Source organism: Geotrypetes seraphini, chromosome 1, assembly GCF_902459505.1.
Source record: "Geotrypetes seraphini chromosome 1, aGeoSer1.1, whole genome shotgun sequence".
Classification (NCBI taxonomy): domain Eukaryota; kingdom Metazoa; phylum Chordata; class Amphibia; order Gymnophiona; family Dermophiidae; genus Geotrypetes; species Geotrypetes seraphini.
In genome coordinates, this window is record NC_047084.1 from 188,057,665 (window position 1) to 188,077,233 (window position 19,569).

At 44.0% G+C, this 19,569-nt stretch overlaps 1 long non-coding RNA gene across 1 annotated transcript in view; it reads right to left on the reverse strand.

The window, feature by feature from the left end:
* LOC117366760 overlaps positions 1-19,569 on the reverse strand; it is an 84,151-nt gene that overhangs the window by 29,780 nt on the left and 34,802 nt on the right. Inside the window, exon 2 of the long non-coding RNA XR_004540646.1 lies at positions 172-211. This is a non-coding gene — a long non-coding RNA (uncharacterized LOC117366760). The remainder of the gene's footprint in view (positions 1-171; positions 212-19,569) is intronic.

Sequence of the window (19,569 nt, forward strand, 5' to 3'; positions counted from 1 at the left end):
TTAAGAAAAAGTTACAGGAGACTTATAAGAGTGAATAGAACAGTGGTGTGATATCCATGCCCCCACACAAGAAAGACTAAAGTCCCATCAAGAAAGGTCTACAAATAAGTGCATTTCAACCATTTACATGGGAAAGGAGAGAAAAGACTCTGAGAAGGGTGTTATACTTACCTGAGTTGATTCATTCTGGTTCACAGTACTGGGTGTTACACTGTGGAGAAAAAGAAACAACACAAAGAATGAATTCTTCAACAGATGGTTGAGTTGGGAAACTTTTTATAAAGTGGTACTCATAGCAAAAGATAGATTCTGGCACTTATCTGATGTTTAGGAGACCTTGTAGTAGGTCAACCCTTCTGTCACAAGTGGACTCCTCCCAAAGTTATGTATTTGGGCTACAGAAACCCGAGGGAACAATACAGTTTAGGGGGTGAAGAACTTTTGTGAACAAAAGAGGAGTGGGACTTGAGTATGATAATCTTAAGGTGGTCAAACAGGTTGAAAAGGTAATGGCAACAGTTCTCTCCCTATGCACTCAAGCATCCTTCTAACAGTTAGAAGGATGCTTGAGTGCAAAGGGAGAGGAATGGCTGTAGGAAAAAGGAAATTTTGATGCCACTGTATAAGACTCTGGTGAGACCTCATTTAGAATATTGTGTACTGTACAATTTCAAAAAGATATAAACAGGATGGAGTTGGTCTAGAGCGGTGGTTCCCAACCCTGTCCTGGAGGACTACCAGCCAGTTGTGTTTTCTGGATAGCCCTAATGAATATGCATGAGAAATATTTGCATATAATGGAGGTGACAGGCATGCAAATCTGCCCCATGCATATTCATTAGGGCTATCCAGAAAACCTGAGTGGCTGGTGGTCCTCCAGGACAAAGTTGAGAACCACTGGTCTAGAGGAAGGTAACTAAAATGGTTGATGGTCTACATCAGGGGTGTCCAACCTGCAGCCCGAGGGCCGCATGCGGCCCCGTGAAGTATTTTGTGCGGCCCCGGTCGAGGGCGATGCAGTGTTTTCCTCTGCTGCCCCCGAGTATTTACCGTCTTGCCGGCTCCCTCCTCTGTCTTGCTGCAGCATTTGCATGTTTGTGCGGCCCCAGAAACATTTTTTCAGCCAATATGGCCCAGTTAAGCCAAAAGGTTGGACACCCCTGGTCTACAATCTAAGGTGTACAGAACAGACTTAAATATCTCAATATATATACTTTGGAGGAAAGCAAGGAGAGGGGAGATATGATAGAGACACTTAAATACCTAAGTGGCATAAATACACGTGAGGCAAGACTTTCAAATGAAAGGAAACTCCAGAGTGAGAGGGCTTAGAATGAGGTAAAGAGGTGATAGGTTCAGGAATAATCTAAATAAATACTTTTTTTTTTTACAGAAAGGGTGGTAGATGCGTGGAATAATCTTCCATTAGAAGTGGTAGAGCAGACTGTGTCTGAATTCAAGAAAGCATAGAAAGAACAAGCTCCGATCCCATATAGGGAGGAGCGAGGCCAAATCGGCCGAAGCCGGAGCGAATAGATAGGAGGGGAGGGAGGGGGAAGGGAGTGGGATAGGGAAACGCCAATCAGCGAGGGAGGTGAGGGGGGGAGGGTTAGGAGAAGAAGGGGAAGCGGAAAGGAGGTCGCCCCTTTTCCCGACGGCGGTCCAGGGAGATCGACGCGACTTCCCTCCCGCTCACCCACTACAGAAACATTTGTTTTCTTCTCACCTTACTAGAGTGCTCCCGCGGAGCCAGAAGTCGGCAGGGCATCCTCAGGGCGCCTCCGGCTCCAGTATCCGTGAGCCAAGTGTGGGCTGGGACGTTGGGCCGCTGCACACGCGGCCAGGAGCATTTCCCCACCCATCAGCAGCGGAAGGGAGGTAGCGGGAGACCTTTGCAGCCTGTCTCCAAATGTCTCCCTCAGGGCATCGCCGAATGGAATCCCTGGGGCGAGGCGGTTCACTCTGCTCCAGCATGCAGTCACGCACGGAGTGAGTCGCGTCGCACCCCCTTTGTACCGCGGCCTGCCAGATCCCTCCGAGATGTGAGGTAAGAGCGTCTCATATGGGCTGCTACATATGCCAGTGGGAGTCTCCAGCCGTGGACGGGTGCAGTTTGCGCAGACGGTCTAGGCTGTGCATCACGGAAAGGGTGGTGGCGTCTCCGGTGGCGCAGCACCTTGTCTCCAGGTGGGAGGGGGAGTATGGCCGCCGCACACGCGGCATTTTTGTGCTCTGGCCAGCATCCTGGCTGCACCTGGGGCCGGGCCGAAATGGAGAGTCGGCCTGCGGTACACGCGGCGTCTCCTGCCTGGGGCCCTGCGCGGCCAGGTCTCTGGCCCTTTTCGGTCTGAGGATATGGGAGAGTCGGGCTGAGCGGGGATGAGAGGGGCTGGGAATCGCAAGCCTCATCGCCACGCCGCCACCACCGCGCCGGCCCAGCGTGCACACAGCAGGACTCCTGGTGATCACGCTGGATCGAGCAGAGGGGCTCGCCGAGATACCCCACAAATAATTCAGCTCACGCATTCACTTAACGTACCCGGCAGCTCCCCCATCCCAAATTACAACCAAAAAAAAAAAAACCAATGTGAGTAAAATAGTTTCTCTAACATCAAAACAGTATGCATTTCACAAGATTGTAGACATTCATGTCACATGTAGTTTCTACCATAGCAATTTGGATGGGCTTCAAGCAAGTAAAGGCCTGATTTGCATTAAAAAAAAACAAAAAAAAAACAACAAACTGGAATGGGCACTAAAATGTCCCTACTGCGTTTGGCAAGAATCTGAGTGCACTTTTGCCAGCTCTGCTCCTGTGATAAGCCGTTCCTTTTACTAAAACTCGAGCTAAAATTAAGCTACAGATCTTTAGAAATGTTAGCTAGTAGTTAAGAAACCTTTTCAATGAGAGCTCTCAAAGTCTACATTTACTAATAAAATGGCTAAGCAATCCTGACTGTACCACATCCAAGTGAACATATGAGATGGTTTATCTTCATAGCCAAGCTAGGTTTTAATAGTTTTGTATGAGAGACCAGCTGACAAGCATTTTCCAAAGGAATAAAACCCACTAAATCAGGCATAAAGTGGCAGAGACACAAAAGAAGACCTAATGTGTACAGAGGATGGGGTAAGAGCGGATATCGTAGCTGGTTTGAAGAAAGGTTTGGACAAGTTCCTGGAGGAAAAATCCATAGTCTGATATTGTGAAAGACATGGGGAAGCCACAGCCTGTTTTAAAGGTAGGGAACCTGCATTCACTGCTGTTTTAGTGAGATGTTATGCTTTTCGGGGTTATGTCTAGCCTAGCCATCTGTCCAATCATCATGTTATAATGATACTATAATTCTTATCCTGGGGATTTAAATCTAATAGCTAGCAATTTGGACAGATAGTATTATGGGGTAGTTTCTTATTAAGTTTCCAAAAAAAAAATAAAAAAAAAATTATAAAATAAAATAATTTTGGGACTCATGTTACCCTTGTTTTCTCACACAACTGCCTTTATTGTTCTCTCACATATGTATGTTTTCATTTATTAATTTAGCACCGAAGTTAAGAACATAAGATTTGCAGCTGCTGGGTCGGACCGGCGGTCCAGCGTGCCCTGCAGTCCACCGCATATGTTCCGGTTAAGCGGAACTCGTCTAACTTTCTCCTGAATACATAGATGGTGTTTTCCCTTATGACAGACTCCGGAATAGTATTCTCCCACTCTCTGGGTCAAGAGGAACTTCCTGCTGTTCGTATGGAACCTATCCCCTTTCGATTATAGAGAGTGCCCGCTCGTTCTTCATCTACTAAGCCTATTTCCTTCAGCACCTTGAATGTTTCGATCATGTCCCCTCTCAGTCTCCTCTGTTTGAGAAACAAGAGGACGATTTTCTGTACTCTTTAACAGTACGGCACCTCCTCCTACCAAGTAACCATCTTTGTCGCATTTCTGGACCCTTTTGAGCAGTACCGTGTCATTTCATGCATGGCGACCAGTGCTGGATGCAGTACTACAGGTATGGACACACCATGCCTATAGTACTGATTCCTTCAAGTTCTAGCATTCGGTTTGCCCCCCCCCCCCTTTTTTTTTCGTCGTCGCTTCATCTACTTATCATGCAGAACTCCCAAGTCTCTTTCCTGGGGGGTCTCTCTAAGTACGGCCCCGAACATCCTGTGCTTACTGACATCCATTACTTTACACTTCCACGTGATAAGCATGGAAAGATCAGATGGCTTATCCATTCTGCCCATCCATGCCATACAGTCTCTTTTATTCCCTGTAAGACTCTATGTACTTGTCCCATGCTTCCTTTAATTCATATACAGTTGTGATCTTTATCAACTCCACTGGGAGGCCGTTCCAGGAATTTCACACCCTTCGGCCTTCCGGCCCCAAGTGGCCTATCACGTCCGTCCCTCGGCGAGTCTGCTCCTCTGTAAGAAGCAGTTTGCCCCCTTTTTACATAGGAACTATTATATACGGCACTCCATGATGTGTCCCCTGTATTTCAATAAACCGGAAAAGCGAGGGAAACCCATCAGGACCACCTAGGCTGCCCATCTGCTGTAACCATTATCTATTTATCTTGTGACCGAGAGATTCAACTCATGCTGGAGAGTCCCGATTGGTGGAGTTACAAAGAAAGACCCCTTTCCTTAGCCACCAACTTCTTCTATGAGAGGTTATGGGAGACACACAATGATATCTGCTTTCATATCCCAGCCTTTCCACATCATAAATGTTAGCTCATAATTGCTTCATCATTACTACGTTATCCAACGAATCACTATGTCCTCTACGAGTGGCCTTAGGATGGGACTAACAACGGATCGCTTCTATGGATCATTCCCGGGTAAGGGCGCCCATGAGTTGGCCGCCAGGAGCAGCTCCTCATCTTAAGCACGCCAGGGTTACGCATCTAGGTACCATCCTTAACAAAATCAGTCCACCACTCAAGACTTTCATCCTCCCTGAATCCTACAATCGAGCCTCATATTTGGCTTCCTCGAGTTTTCTCCATGACTATGGCGGCCCCTTATACGGGGTGCTACAGGCAAGGGTGGTCTGGCCCTCACTTCATGCGTACCTCATGTATTAACTGTTTTCGTGCCTCACTCACTCTTCATCGGCAACACATACCACCGTGCTTACGACCTTGAATGGGAAGAAAGACGTAGGCCTTGAGCCCTCATTTACCTTCCTTGAGGTCTCCTTGACCATACCGGGCCCTTATACGGGGTGATGCTACTGACAACAGATGTGTACGTACCTCCTCTATTAACTGTTTGCTTGCATCACTCAACTCTCTTCATCAGCTACACGGCCATGCTACTTACCACCTCGCTAATTACCTTATTACCGGAGACCTTAGCCTTGGGACCAGCTTACATTCGCAGGCATCAGGAACATAAGAACGTAAGGAGTCCCCTACTCAGCAAGGAGTATCAACATCTGGGAGGTAAGAACGAACGCTCAGTTTTACTAATGTTATGAAGGGTGTTATGGTGCGGATGAATGGCGACTGGAATCGGGCGCTACATAGGGCTTACATAGAGTTTATTGATCTTGTAAATCCGGGTCTACATTCGGGTTATGGATGATGGAGGGTGACTAGAATTGGCCTTTAACAGGGGTTTATTTAAAAAAAAAAAAAAAAGAAAATTCCAGGGCCTACCTTTGGGTTATGGATGTTACAATGCAGGGTTTACATCGTGGATGGTTAGAGGTTGAAGTACCTTCATAATTAGAAGTACCTTCATAATTAGGTTACATAACCTCTTGAGCGGCACTACCTTACATTTGTTGCGGGGTTTACATCGTTTACCTTATAGTTTAGCCGAAGGACCTTCATAATTAAGTGACATTACCTCAACTGCGTTTTTACCCTAGATTGGTAGCAAAAGTTACAATTCGAAAATCATGGATATACATTCGGTTTATGGCTGTTACTATTCGGTTTACATCAGGGTTAGGGATGGATGTTGCCTCGCATTTTGGTTCACAGTACCTCAAGGACCTTCATACTTATGTTTTACATTACGGGATTTCACTTTCGGCTTACTGCACCTCAAGAGAGGCTGAATGATCTTCATAATTACATTACCTCAAGAGCGGTCCAAGGCTTCCCTGATTGTTCACGAAATTATGTTTTTACTGGTCTCACATTCCGGGATTAGGGGGTTGACGGGATACTTAGGGTCAGGGGGTTGACGGGATACTTAGGGTCACAGTTACTGGGTATACGTACCTTGGGTATGGGTTTAACTTTGGTTCCGTGGGCGCTAGAGACCACGAATAGTGGACACTTTGTCAAGAAAATGCGGACCGATAGTTTATCCTCAGTCAGCAGGCTTCCCCTCAATACCTTATTGATAGATAACTCGCATTAAACTCAACAAGTTAAATGTAGACAAATTGTTATCCTCAGCCAGCCAGCAGGCTTCCCCACAGACCAATAGTAGCCTCAGACAGCAGGCTTCCCCACACTACCTTATTGTGGTCTCATATTATACCCCGGTGAGTATGAAAAGGTGCGAGTTCTTACACAGCCGTGGAGATAACTCTCAAGAAATTCAATAAGTAAAAAAAAAAAAATTTCTACTTGCTAGATACACTGCTCCGACATCGGTCTGGATATATTCACCAGATTGGCATATGTTACCGTGTGCAGGGCCGCAGCCATGACACTTGGGGGGAACCCGCGATAAGCGAGGTTTCGCTATCACGGGTAGTGGCAGGTAAGCACAGCATATGGGTAGAAGGCTGACATCTTTACAGTGGTTAAGACATGGGGCACGTCGCCTTGCTTGGACGGCAGGGGGCCAGGCCATGATCTTCACAACAACGTACCGCTGACGAGGGGACACCTCCTTGAACGGGAAGGGTCCGGTGAGCTGGGGAAGCTTGTACGGCGCCCCACATTGTGCGGGATAGAGAGCCAGATGCTGTGCGCCTGACCATCAGTTCCTTATATGTTGCCTGGCGATGTACATTGTGTGTTATGCCATTTTCTGAAGTGCGGTTACAGTGTACAGTTCATCACCGTTCATGCTTGATTATGATGTTCAGTTGATAACAGTTTGATGTAATTGTGCTGTTATGGCTGCGGCCAAATAAATTCCACTTGAGTTGACAAGCGCCTGAGTGTCATCATTGTGCCACGCTAGACCATGAAGGGTATGAGCAACAGTGCTGAGTGCACGATTTGAGAACAAGCTCCAATCCCATATAGGGAGGAGCGAGGCCAAATCGGCCGAAGCCGGAGCGGATAGATAGGAGGGGGGGGAGGGGGAAGGGAGGAGGATAGGGAAACGCCAATCAGCGAGGGAGGGGAGGGGGGGAGGGTTAGGAGAAGAAGGGGAAGCGGAAGGGAGGTCGCCCCTTTTCCCGACGGCGGTCCAGGGAGATCGACGCGACTTCCCTCCCGCCCACCCTTCACTACTGTCGCAGCCAGTCTGGCAGGTAAGCACAGCATATGGGTAGAAGGCTGACATCTTTACAGTGGTTAAGACATGGGGCACGTCGCCTTGCTTGGACGGCAGGGGGCCAGGCCATGATCTTCACAACAACGTACCGCTGACGAGGGGACACCTCCTTGAACGGGAAGGGTCCGGTGAGCTGGGGAAGCTTGTACGGCGCCCCACATTGTGCGGGATAGAGAGCCAGATGCTGTGCGCCTGACCATCAGTTCCTTATATGTTGCCCGGTGATGTACATTGTGTGTTATGCCATTTTCTGAAGTGCGGTTACAGTGTACAGTTCATCACCGTTCATGCTTGATTATGATGTTCAGTTGATAACAGTTTGATGTAATTGTGCTGTTATGGCTGCGGCCAAATAAATTCCACTTGAGTTGACAAGCGCCTGAGTGTCATCATTGTGCCACGCTAGACCATGAAGGGTATGAGCAACAGTGCTGAGTGCACAATTTGGAGGTATATGGGATCTCTTAGGGAGAGGAGGAGATAGCGGATACTGTGGATGGGCAGGCTTGATGGGCCATTTGACCTTTATCTGCTTTCATTTTTCTATGTTTCTATTTTTAGTTTTAAAGTTTTTTTAGGTTGCTTGTAGAATAATTCATTCTTCATGGGTCACTAAGGAGAGCTACTTACTATAAAGGAAACAGCTTTTTTCTGGTAACTCTTGATAGCGTTAGCTAAATAACCTGCATTTACAAGTACAAATTGTAATTATTATCAAGAAAGGGTTTGTTTTTACTAAGCCCCCTTTCTAAAAATCTGCACTAGCAGCGGCCACTGCGGTAACTGCCCTAAAGCCCATAAAGATTTAAAGAGCAATGGAGTTTTTGCCATGCGGCAATTGCAAGCATGGCTTTGTAAAATGGGGGGCAAGTTCTTAATTCCTGGATAAAAATGTATGAATGTTGGAACACATGTGTTTGAACGTTGTCAACAAATGCACAAAAGGGTTCTCGATGGCAGCCACTGAGAATCCTATATAAATACATTACAAGGAATACCCATCTTTTACAAAGGGCCACTGAAAATTTCTCAGCCCAACCAACAAAGTTGGGGCAGTCTCCATCAAGGGCTTTACACTTAGTCCAGCAATTTTCACTTTTTTTTGTTCACTTATTTTTCCCACGGAACAAAAAAAGTAGAAAATCACTAAGGGCTCCTTTTACTAAGCTGCACTAGCGGTTTTAGCGAGCACTTAGCACGCGCTACAATGCCGCGCGCGCTAGATACTAACGCCTCCCTAGAGCTGGCGTTAGTTTTTTCCGCATAGTGGGGGGGGGGTGAGGGGCAGTGTGCGCTAATCTTCAGCGCACGCTAAAAATGCTACCGCAGCTTAGTAAAAGGAGCCCCAAGTATATAGCCCTCAATGGAGACTGCCCCAACTTTTTTGGGTTGGGCTGAGAACTTTTCGGCAGCTTCTCAAAGTGTGCAGATATAACTGGCAGGATGAAGCTTTTGATGAGGAAAATATTGATAGTGAAAATGATGGTTGCAATGGTTTGCAGTAGGAAAGAAGTTTGCAGAGGCTACGCAATATGAAGAAAAATGTAATATAGCCCTAAGAAGCACAGGGAAAGGAAAATACTGTATAAGTGAAATAGCTGAAAAACATAGAGAAGTGTGGGGTGGCTAATGCCAAAGCGTCATTACAATGTGGTTGTCAGTAGACCTATAAATAGTTCTGCTATGTGATGTGTTGAGGTACGATAATTTTCAGCGAATCCACTTTGGTGTAGTACAAATTGGTCACATTTATCATCAACAATGAGCAATTTTTTCATCAGCTTTTCAATTTACAAATGAAAGATTCTGAAATAGGGGCCAATGTCGCCTCTGACTTGGCAAATTGTTATGCTAAGAACCTTGGGGAACTGCAGATTTGCGATTCCCCCTTTGCTTATAATGTACAGCTGTGGTGTCACCATAGTGATATTCTCATTGTGCAGAAGACAAGCTCTCCTTGAATATTTTTTTCACCTGGGTATATGGACGTGATTAGCTTGAAACCCACTTACATAGTGGCTAAGCAGAATACGATTGTTCTGAACATTACCATGTACAGTATATTAAAGCTGACCATTTTGCTTTTCCATTATTCTGCAAGATAATTAGGGGCATTTTCAAAACACAAAGATGTCCAAAAAACAGCATAAATTGGCTCTTGGACGTCCTAATCACCAGGACGTCCAAGTACCGATTTTCAAAACTGGATGTTTTGCAAGGCATTCTACTGGCTGTACATCCAAGACTAAGGGCTCCTTTCACAAAGGTGCGCTAGCAGTTTTAGCGCACGCTTAGCGCATGCTAAAATGCTCCGCACGCTAGCCGCATATAGCAGGTGGCAATTTTTAAGCAGGTGGCAATTTTTCGGCTAGCGCACCCTATAGTCCACACTAATCTTTGTAAAAGGAGCCCTAAAAGAGTTGTGTTGGAAGAATGTTTTGCACTGGCTTTAGGCGGGCTTAGACTTGGATGTCTGGTGGTAATAACCAAACCTTTCCCAAAATGTCCTGGATGGAACTTAGTTGTTCTCAGCTGGACTTGCTTTAAAAGCATCTAAGTGCCAAAAAGATACCCAAACTGACTTGATGATCACTGGAGGGATTAAGTTATGATTCCCTACACATTCCCCCAAACTCTGAATGAAACAGTACATACCTGTCTCTAGAACAGCAGCACCTGGTATGGAAAAGTCTAGTAGAGCATCACACAGGTGTTTTAAGTAGCCTGGTGAGTGGGCTAGTGAGCCAAAGAGAGGAGGATGCAGGCACATAAGCCACTCTAACTACTACATTTATAATGGAAAGTGTGAGGCCACCAAAACCCTACTGTAGTGCCATATAGGTGCCACCTGAAGCTATAAGGGTTATTCGGGTGGTAGACAGGTGGGTAGAGTAGATTTTGGAAGAGTTTTGGAGGGCTCACCATACATTAGAAGGGAGTTCTGTTGAGATATATGTCTGGCACTCTTTATGTGAAGTTCACAGCAGTACCTTCTATGTTGCCCCACTGCTCTATTGGCATTTATATGTGGCCAGTCCATTACAATGCTAGCCCCTCCCACATCCAAATGAACTTGTTTTGGATGTTTTGCAGTTGGACATTTCTGTGGTTGAAAATGACAAATAAAGTTGGATGTCCTGACAGCTTAGACATCCATATAGGCGATTTTTGAGGTGAGATTAAAATATCCTCTGAGCTAGAAACCATAGGAGCCTTGTTCCCTTTAGGAGAAGAACTTTCTGAAACCCCATCTCCCAAAGAACAGAAGAGGCGGGTGGAGAAAAGGGGGACTAAAAGGGCTTATACACAGGATTTGAGAGAGGGTTTGCAAAACTCCTGGAGGCCCTTGGTACCTGAGGAAGTGAAGCAAAGGTTTCCGGAGTCAGCACAGGAACAAAGCAAAGATCCCACTCTTAAAGGGATATGGCGTTGTTGGGAGAAAGGGAACGGTAGAAACCTGCTATTTCCGTTTTGGGGAGGTCTATTATATAAGATGAGCCGATGAATGCTGGACTTAAGCACCAGGTGATACAAACCTGAGAATTTTATTTGACACTTGTTTATGCTGGTAAAACAATAAACAGTACCCAAGCAAATTGCACCCAAAGTTTTGAACTCTTTTATTTTGAGCTAAGGTTTGTGTGCACTTGGGTAGGTCACTTGCTGAGCCCAGCTTGGCCGCGCCCAGCCACAAATGATATAGAAATGTCTCCAGAGCTTACAGAACTTGAGGGTATGAATAATACTGCAGATTCTGAGTGTGATATGATCTGGGAAGAGACATATCCCTTTGATTAAGGTTTGCTGTGAAACTAAAACAAAATGCTAAAGTTTTCCTCTGCACTTCTGTGAAGAAGGGAGGGCAGGGCATTTCCCTGACTTCGTAACTAAACCTTCCTAAGAAAACCAGTGTTTATTTAAAGCTAAGAACTGTGCAACCCTTTCAGAAGGAAACCTAAAGAAGCTGGTAACATCCAGAACTGTTAAAAGCTTTATTTGCTACAATATGATATGGAATATTGTTTTGTTTATGCCATTTGATTTACCTTGAATGCAAGAGGCAGAGGGAAAATAAAATAAACCTTTTGTTTATGAAACTAAGTTTGCAGTGTATTATTGTGGGTGAGGCTTGCTCCAGTGAACCGCTCGGCAGGATGGTGTGTGTGGGGGGGTCAGGTCAGCGCATTGGCACCCTATACCCCGCCACAATATATATATATACTAGTTGTTTAGCCCGTTACATTAACGGGTGCTAGCAGCCCTTCTCCCTTACTTTTACCTCCTCCCTGTCCAGCAGCACCCCCACCCATTCCCTGCTACCCCTATATAGCAGTAGACCTTCTCCTTTTATCTTCCCCTGTTCAGCATCACCCCATTTCCAGCTCCCCATATCCAGCAATAGCTCTTCTCCTTTGCAGTAGCCCTTCTCCCTTCTTTTTAAGTCTCCCCCTGTCCAGCAGCACCCATTGTCCAGCAGTAGGTCTTCTCCCTTCCTTTTACCTCCCCCCCCCCCCGTCTAGCAGCACCTCTTCCCTGCTTCCCCTATCCAGCAGTAGGCCTCCCTTCCTGTTATCTCCCCCCCTGTCCTGCAGCACCCCCTTACCTGCTCCCCCTGTCCAGTCCGATGATCTCCAGCCATCAGGCTGGCTCCTGCAGGGAGTCTAGTTCCTGCCCGGTCCCCGCCAGGCGTGCGAGTCTGCTCCACCCCCTCCCGACCTGCCGGGAGTATTTGAATTGGACCCGACGGTTCCTGTTGAGGGAAGCACTCGTCACCAGACTCAGCGGTGAACTCCAGCCATCGGGCCGACATCCGCCTTGTCTTTTTTTTTTTTTTAGTTGAAAGATGCGGCGGTGGCTCCTCTCATGATCCCCGCCTGCGTCGGAAGTCCGACACAGGCGGGGATCGTGAGAGTAGCCACCGCCGCGTCTTTCAAAGAATCGTAAGCCGCACATGCGCACTTCCTATGTGTCGCTACAGCTCACGGAAAACCGGCGCATGCGCGGCTTACCATTTTATTATATTAGATATATATATATACCTGGAGCTGAAAAAGCCTATTAACAGTTACTATTTACTACTGGGCTTTGGACTCTAAAACAAAACATTTTTCTTTTAATGTATTACATCTCATTTCCCACCCCCACCCTATATAATATATAGACGTTCCATTCACAAATGGATGCAGCCCCACAAGCTATCACAGCAATTGATGCCCCTAACATGGAATGTTGCTACTATTTGGGTTTCTAACAGGTACTTGTGACCAAGATTGACCACTGTTGGAAACAAGAAACTGGGCTAGATGGTCTGTTGGTCTGACCCAGTATGACTATTCTTATGTTCTTGTTCTGATTTGACCTTGCTGTGAATCTTTCTAACTTGAGTTTCTTCTTTCACAGTCCCTTTGAGGCCACATGTAATTTATTATACTTTTTTCACATACAGTATGCAAGTTAAAATCATGGATGAGAGCTCAGTAATAGTATTCACTAATTCTTGGATAGTCATCACTAAGGCCCCCTTTTATCAAACCTAATGTAATGTAACCCAGTGGTATATAATACAAATACAAAAATAATAGCGAAATACCACTATATCAAACAATACACATCAGTATTATCCTCGGCCTCAGAAATGGAGCCTACGCACAGCAATGCAGTCACAAACTGAGACAATCCGTGTAGAAAAAAACTCCTGCTCCAATCATTGGCCTTTAAAACTCTTTTTTAAATGCTATTCTGTAATGTACCACTCAATATTTAAGATGTGGTTTTTAAATACTTATTCAACAAATCTGCATCCAATACTGTGTGTAATATCAAAATTTGAAAAACTCGACCACAAAAACTTATCTTATTTGTTTAGTAGTCTTCATAGTGAAATCTCAATTCATGTCCATTCGCCCCCTTTTATCAAGCCATATTAGTTGTTTGTTTGTTGTTTTTTGTACCACAGCAGCTAGTGATAAAAACCCTAACGAAGACTGGAAAAAAAAAAAGGGGGGGGATAAATGAGATGTAATACATTCAAAGAAAAATGTTTTGTTTTAGAGTCCAAAACTCAGTAATAAATAATAACTGTTGCTATGCTTTTTCAGCGCCAATTGAAAATTGTATAATTCAGAGCTAACCGAAACCTCTCTACCATCCGTGCATTCACTTCTCTAAGAAACAGACATAACTCTTATGGGCACATCTTAATGGCAGGAACAAAGTCAGAATCAGTATACCAGGTTTCTGTAACACACATTAGATCCACTTGTTCCTCCAAAATCAAATCATGTATCAAATTGAGTTTCCCTTCCAGAAAGAAAAATGAGTTAATCCATTTAACTGTTGAAGCAGAGACATTTTCATTTACACAAGCTGTCTGTAAATGCCTGCAGTAATGGAACTTGGACCAGAACATGGTCCTCATTGCTATTTTTATTTAGCTCATCCCTGTACAATAGTATTTCAAGGTAAGTGGTATTCAATTACAGTAGGTATTTCCCTGTCCTTAGGAAAGTTGTAATATATGCTTGCAACCAAAGTAATGAAGGGTAAAATGGCCGTCCCAGCTAGGACCACACTCCATATAGCTCTTACCCTGTCTACTGCATCACAGCCAAACAGGGAAAGCTATGGATAGGACATAGGTTTTAGAGCCCCTTTCTCCCATGTACCCTGTAGGGCCGCACTGCCCACACATAGCTTGCTGTGGCCTAGCTCCCAGGTTACCCTTAAGAGTTGGCCTGATTTCAACCTTCCCTTCTCTAGTTTTCAGCTTACCATCTTGACCTCTAGGCCAGATTCTCCTAAAGAGTTTGAATCATACTGGGAAAGTACCAGTTCAACTATCTTAGATAGATTTGCTCCTAAACCAAAACAATATTTCACAAAGAAACATTTTTGTAATTCTAAACAATGGTTTGATAATGATCTCTTTGCTCTAAAACATAAAGTAAGGAGATTGGAATGAGTCTGGTTAAAATCGGGGAATCAAAAAGACCGATATATTTGGAGGAAAGAGGTTCATTCCTATAAACAATTAATCAAAGCAAAACGTAAGACATTTTACTCACTGAAAATCAGTATAACAGGTAGTAATACCAAATAATTATTTAAATTTGTTACTAATATTTATTTTATATCAACTCTCTCACTCAATCAGCTCATGAAGTTCCTCCTAACTGCAGATCTAGCTTGTCACTTTAATAAATAAAATTGACAATTTACGAACATCCTGTCCACTAGTTGCAAGTAAAAATCAGTGTTCCTTGCTTTTGTCAATTGATGTCCATTATGTTAATATAAAGTGGGGTACTTTTGCCAATCCAGAGTGGGATGACTTTTAGAAATTCTATAGAAAATACGTGAAATCATATTGTTCATTGGACTTGTGTCCCCCAGTAGGATGAAACTAGCACCTTTTAAAGTTTCAACTAGACCTATTTACCTGGATAACTTATTTGCTTGATAACAGCATTTTCCCTTCATCAGGCAGACATATTATTGTCACTCCAATCCCCAGGGACCCTAAGGGATTTATATCTATGGTAGCTAATTATAGGCCCAGCTCGTCAATTCCACTCTTCATGAAAATTATGGAAGGTTTAGTAAATAAACAATTGTTGAATTACTTAGAACATTTCTCCATTTTACATGGATCACAGTCAGGTTTTAGACCATTATATAGTGCAGCAACAGTTTTGGGATCGTTGATGGATAATTTATGTCACCTTCTCAGTAAAGCTTCAAGTGTCCTGATCCTACAGCAGGACCTGAGTAGTGCTTTCAATCAAGTTGACCATGACAAATTATTGGAATGTCTGGATGCTATATGCATACATGGCCAGGTCCTGAAATGGTTTGAAGGTTTCCTAAAGTTTAGAACATACCAAGTAAAGCTTAACAATAAGTTCTCAAAAAGTTGGATTAACCCTTGTGGAGTACCCAAGGGGTTTCCTTTGTCTCAGTTACTTTTTAACATTTATTTGGCCTCCTTAGGTATTAGCTTATCCCACTACAAGATCAAATTATTTAACTATGCATACATTACTGTCTTAATCCCTATACATACTTTTTTCTCCCAAATAAATCAAACAGTTGTGGAGATTCTTCAGGCAATTGAATCTTGGATGGTAGAATTCAAATTGAAAATGAATACAGAAAAAACTGAATTTTTCTTTGCATCTCCAAATCTAAATGAAGATGTTACATCTATCGCTCTAAATGTTAAAGTGTACAGTATCCAGCCAGCCAAAAATATACTTAGGCCCTCTTTTAAAAAGGCGTGCTAAGTGTTTTAGTGCAGATTTAGCTAATGCGTCCATAGGATAACATGCATGCATTAGCGTTTAGCACATGTTAAGCGCACGTTAAAAAGCTTAGCGCACCTTTGTAAAAGAGGGAGTTGGTGTAATTTTAGATCAAACCCTTACCATGAAAAATCAGGTTGATTCATTGGTTTGAAAGGGTTTCTTTATGGAAATTAAGAACTATTAGAGCATATTTTGATATTACAATAATTCCTTTCGACTATCAGTTCAATCATTAAAATATTATCTATTTATTTACTCCTTTTCATTAAGAGATTCACCCAAAGTGATTTGCAATACATGCGTGTAGAATGGAGAGTGAAAGGTATGTGTGATGGGAGCCCTAGGGCAGTCTCAGATATTCCTGTTTGGGGAGCATAAACTGGGTGCCCAATCCCTCCTGCAGGTACCCTCCTAAGATCATCAGCAGGAGGGATGTCAAGTCCCTCCTGCTGGTAACCCTTACCCCCTAAGATCATCAACAGGAAGGATGCCCAGTCCCTCCTGCTGATACCCCCATAAGATCATTTGCAGGAGGGATTCCAAGTCCCTCTTGCTGGTACCCACCACTAGAGAAGGGCATTCTCCCTGACCCACCCCCCCATGCCCACCCAGACCCCAGAGTACCTTTTTAAGTTGGCCAGCTGGAGGAATGCTTTTTCCCTCCGGCCGGCAGGCCAGCCTCCACTGAATGGTGGGACTACCCCTTCCCAGTGCATCATGGGATGCACAGGGGAGGGGCATAAGGCCCTGATTGGCCCAGGCGCTTAAGGCCTCTCCCATAGGAGGGGCCTTAGGCACCTGGGCCAATCGGAATTTTAGGCCTCTCTCCCAGTGCATTCTGGGATGTGCTGGGAGTGGCTAACTCCGATTGGCAAGATCCCTTAGGCCACTTTTACATATCCTCCCACTCAGCTCAAATCACTCTAATTACACCAGGTGGTTCATATAAATAATTTATTTTCTACACTTGCAAATAAAAAAATTAATAAAATTTTCTCACCTTTCAAGGAACATAAGTCGCTGTACAAAGTCATAAAAGCTCACCATAGAATAGCTAACGAGATCAATTTTATTCAATGCAAAGTGACTTGTGGGTCTGGCTGGATCACCACCAAGGGTTGCATGTAAGGAATATTGGCCCCTATTTTTATTTGCAGAATAACAGCTTTTCACAGTTATTCTTGAAAGACTAGGCTTCCATGCACCGATTGACTTGACAGAAAAGAAGCAAAAATAGTAACATCTTTTATAGCTGTCAGCAATCTTTAATAAAGTTCAAATGTACCAGTAAAGCTCCTACCAGTCCTTTTTCACTAAAATACTGGAGAAACCTGCAAAATTTGCCATTGTGTTTCAGCTACAGTATTCATAGTTTCAGTAGAGTACAGTTTCAGTAGAGAAAAGTCAGCTCTTTTTTTCCAGTGAAATAAAAAGCTAGTAGCATTGTTTCCACCAGCCTTTTGATTGCAATAGTATTACAGACTAACTGAAAGACAGTGTAATTATTGAATACACATATGGGTAAAAGCAGCTGAATTGTTTTGAACTGTTCATCTCATGAACCCTGCAGATTATGAGAAATAATTTTTATTTCTGCCTGCCTATTTGAGGGCCAAGTTCAGTCCTCTCATAAATTCTGTGGGAGGGAGACAGTACAAAAAGTAGAGTAGTAGCCTAGAGCCAAGGCATAGTAAGGGGGGGTGCAATCTGCCCCGGGCATGGTCTTCCAAAGGGCATGGTACCCCTCCTCCTCTCCACCCCTCCCCCGCTCGTTTCCTTGCCGCGCGTGCATGCCCCTTGCCTTCCCCTGTACCTTTTTTACTTCTCTGGTGTGAGGTCACTGCCCGCGTCAGCATCGGCGCTCTCTCTGACGTCACTTCAGGGACGCTCACATAGGAAGTGATGTGAAAGGGTGAGCTGACACCGACATCGACATGGGCATGCTGCTCATGCCGGAGAAGTCAAAAAGGTATGGGGAAAGGGAAGGAGGCACGCACGTGGCTGGGGGGGCAGGGAGGGGAAGAGGGGTGGAGGGGCACCACCACGCCAGGTGACGCTCACCTTTACTACGCCACTGGCATAACATAAAGACTCACTTGTATAAGGCAAATACCGTTAAGTTCTATGCAGTTCACAAAGATTAGCAATACAAATGAATGAACAACCAGTATCTAACATCCAAAAGATTATGTAAAAAGTTGCATCTTTAAAGCACGCTGAAACTGTTGAAATGAATTTGAAAATGTGAATACGTGATTCCGATCCCTAATTCATGAAGCTGCCTGAAAGGACAGTAGACGTTCCTGGAATTTGTTATATTTACATCTCTTTGCAGAAGGAGACGAGAATAATGAATGAGATTGCCTAGAACAGTGTTCTTTAATCTTTTGACACCTATGGACCGGTGTAAATAAAATAATTATTTTGTGGACCAGTAGTTGAAAAACACTGGGCTAAGTCGTGGGCCAGACCCTGCCCTTCTCCACCCAATCTCCGCCCCAAACAACGCCCCCATAATAGTATTACTTGTAACACCAATTTTTCCATTCATTTTTCATATATACACGCACACAATATAATCGTATTAACAACACATAATGGTTAACCACAAAATTAAACTGCATAAAGCATACTGTTTGCTTCTCAATATTCATTCCTACCGTAACACAGATAACACTAGTGCTGCCCGATTCAAATTGATTCTCCGGTTTCCTTTGGGTGAATCGATTCGAATCGGTTTGCTATTGAAGAAAATCGGACTTACCAATTCGTTGGCCCCCTTGCTACCGCCGCTTTTGCCTGGCCAGGGAGGAGAGGAGAGAGCCTTGCTGCCGGGAAGGAGAGAGCCTTGCTGCCCCGATCTGCACCAGAGACCCGTTCTGGCTTTCTCTCTGCTACCGGAGTCCTTGCTTCTGATGTAACTTCCGGTTTTGCAAAACACCACAGCGCCAGTTTGGGTAGGAGAGGGCAAAGTGGGTGAAGAGGCTATAAAAGGGGTGAAGAGGCTATAAAATAAACCCACCAGGATATTTGAAAAAAACATCCACGGGCAGGAAAATCAAATCGAAAAATCGATTCAATAGGCTGAATCGGGCAGCACTAGATAACACCATTCAAATACGGGACCAAAAACTAAAAGTACTAATATATACAAACAAACTCTAAGATGCAAGATTCTGCATGCAATACAACCCCAGAGGAAAAGAAACAAATGCATTTCTTCCTGAACAGACAGCAGATGTAAATTAATCACTAAATTAAAATAATAAAATAATTCCCCCTACCGTTGTTGCCTCCCTCCCTCCATGCTGTGCCTTGCCTTCTGGCCTGCACCCCGGAGTTATCTTCAGGCCGGCTCCCTCTATGTTATCAACTTGCTATATAAGAAGGGAAGGAGTATACTGTTAGGACTGTACTACTTCCACCAGGATATAATGACTGAATAGACATCAAATTATAAACCAAACTACAATAAATAATAAAATTACATACAAATAAAACACTATAATTAATAAGTTAAAATATACTGTACATGCAAGTGATGAGACAACAAGGCAAAGTATCAAAATCAAAGTAAAGTATCAAAATCACTAAAACATTTAAAAGAAACTAAAACATGAAGGTCTAAATGACATGCAAATTCTAATCAAAGACACACAGATGTCACACTGTCTCATTGTATATTACAGATTCATTCCACTTTGTGGGAGAATTGTAGCAGAAGAGATTTGTGATTACATATCAATGCAGAACAAATCAGAAGCAGTTTGGGATAACAATTTAG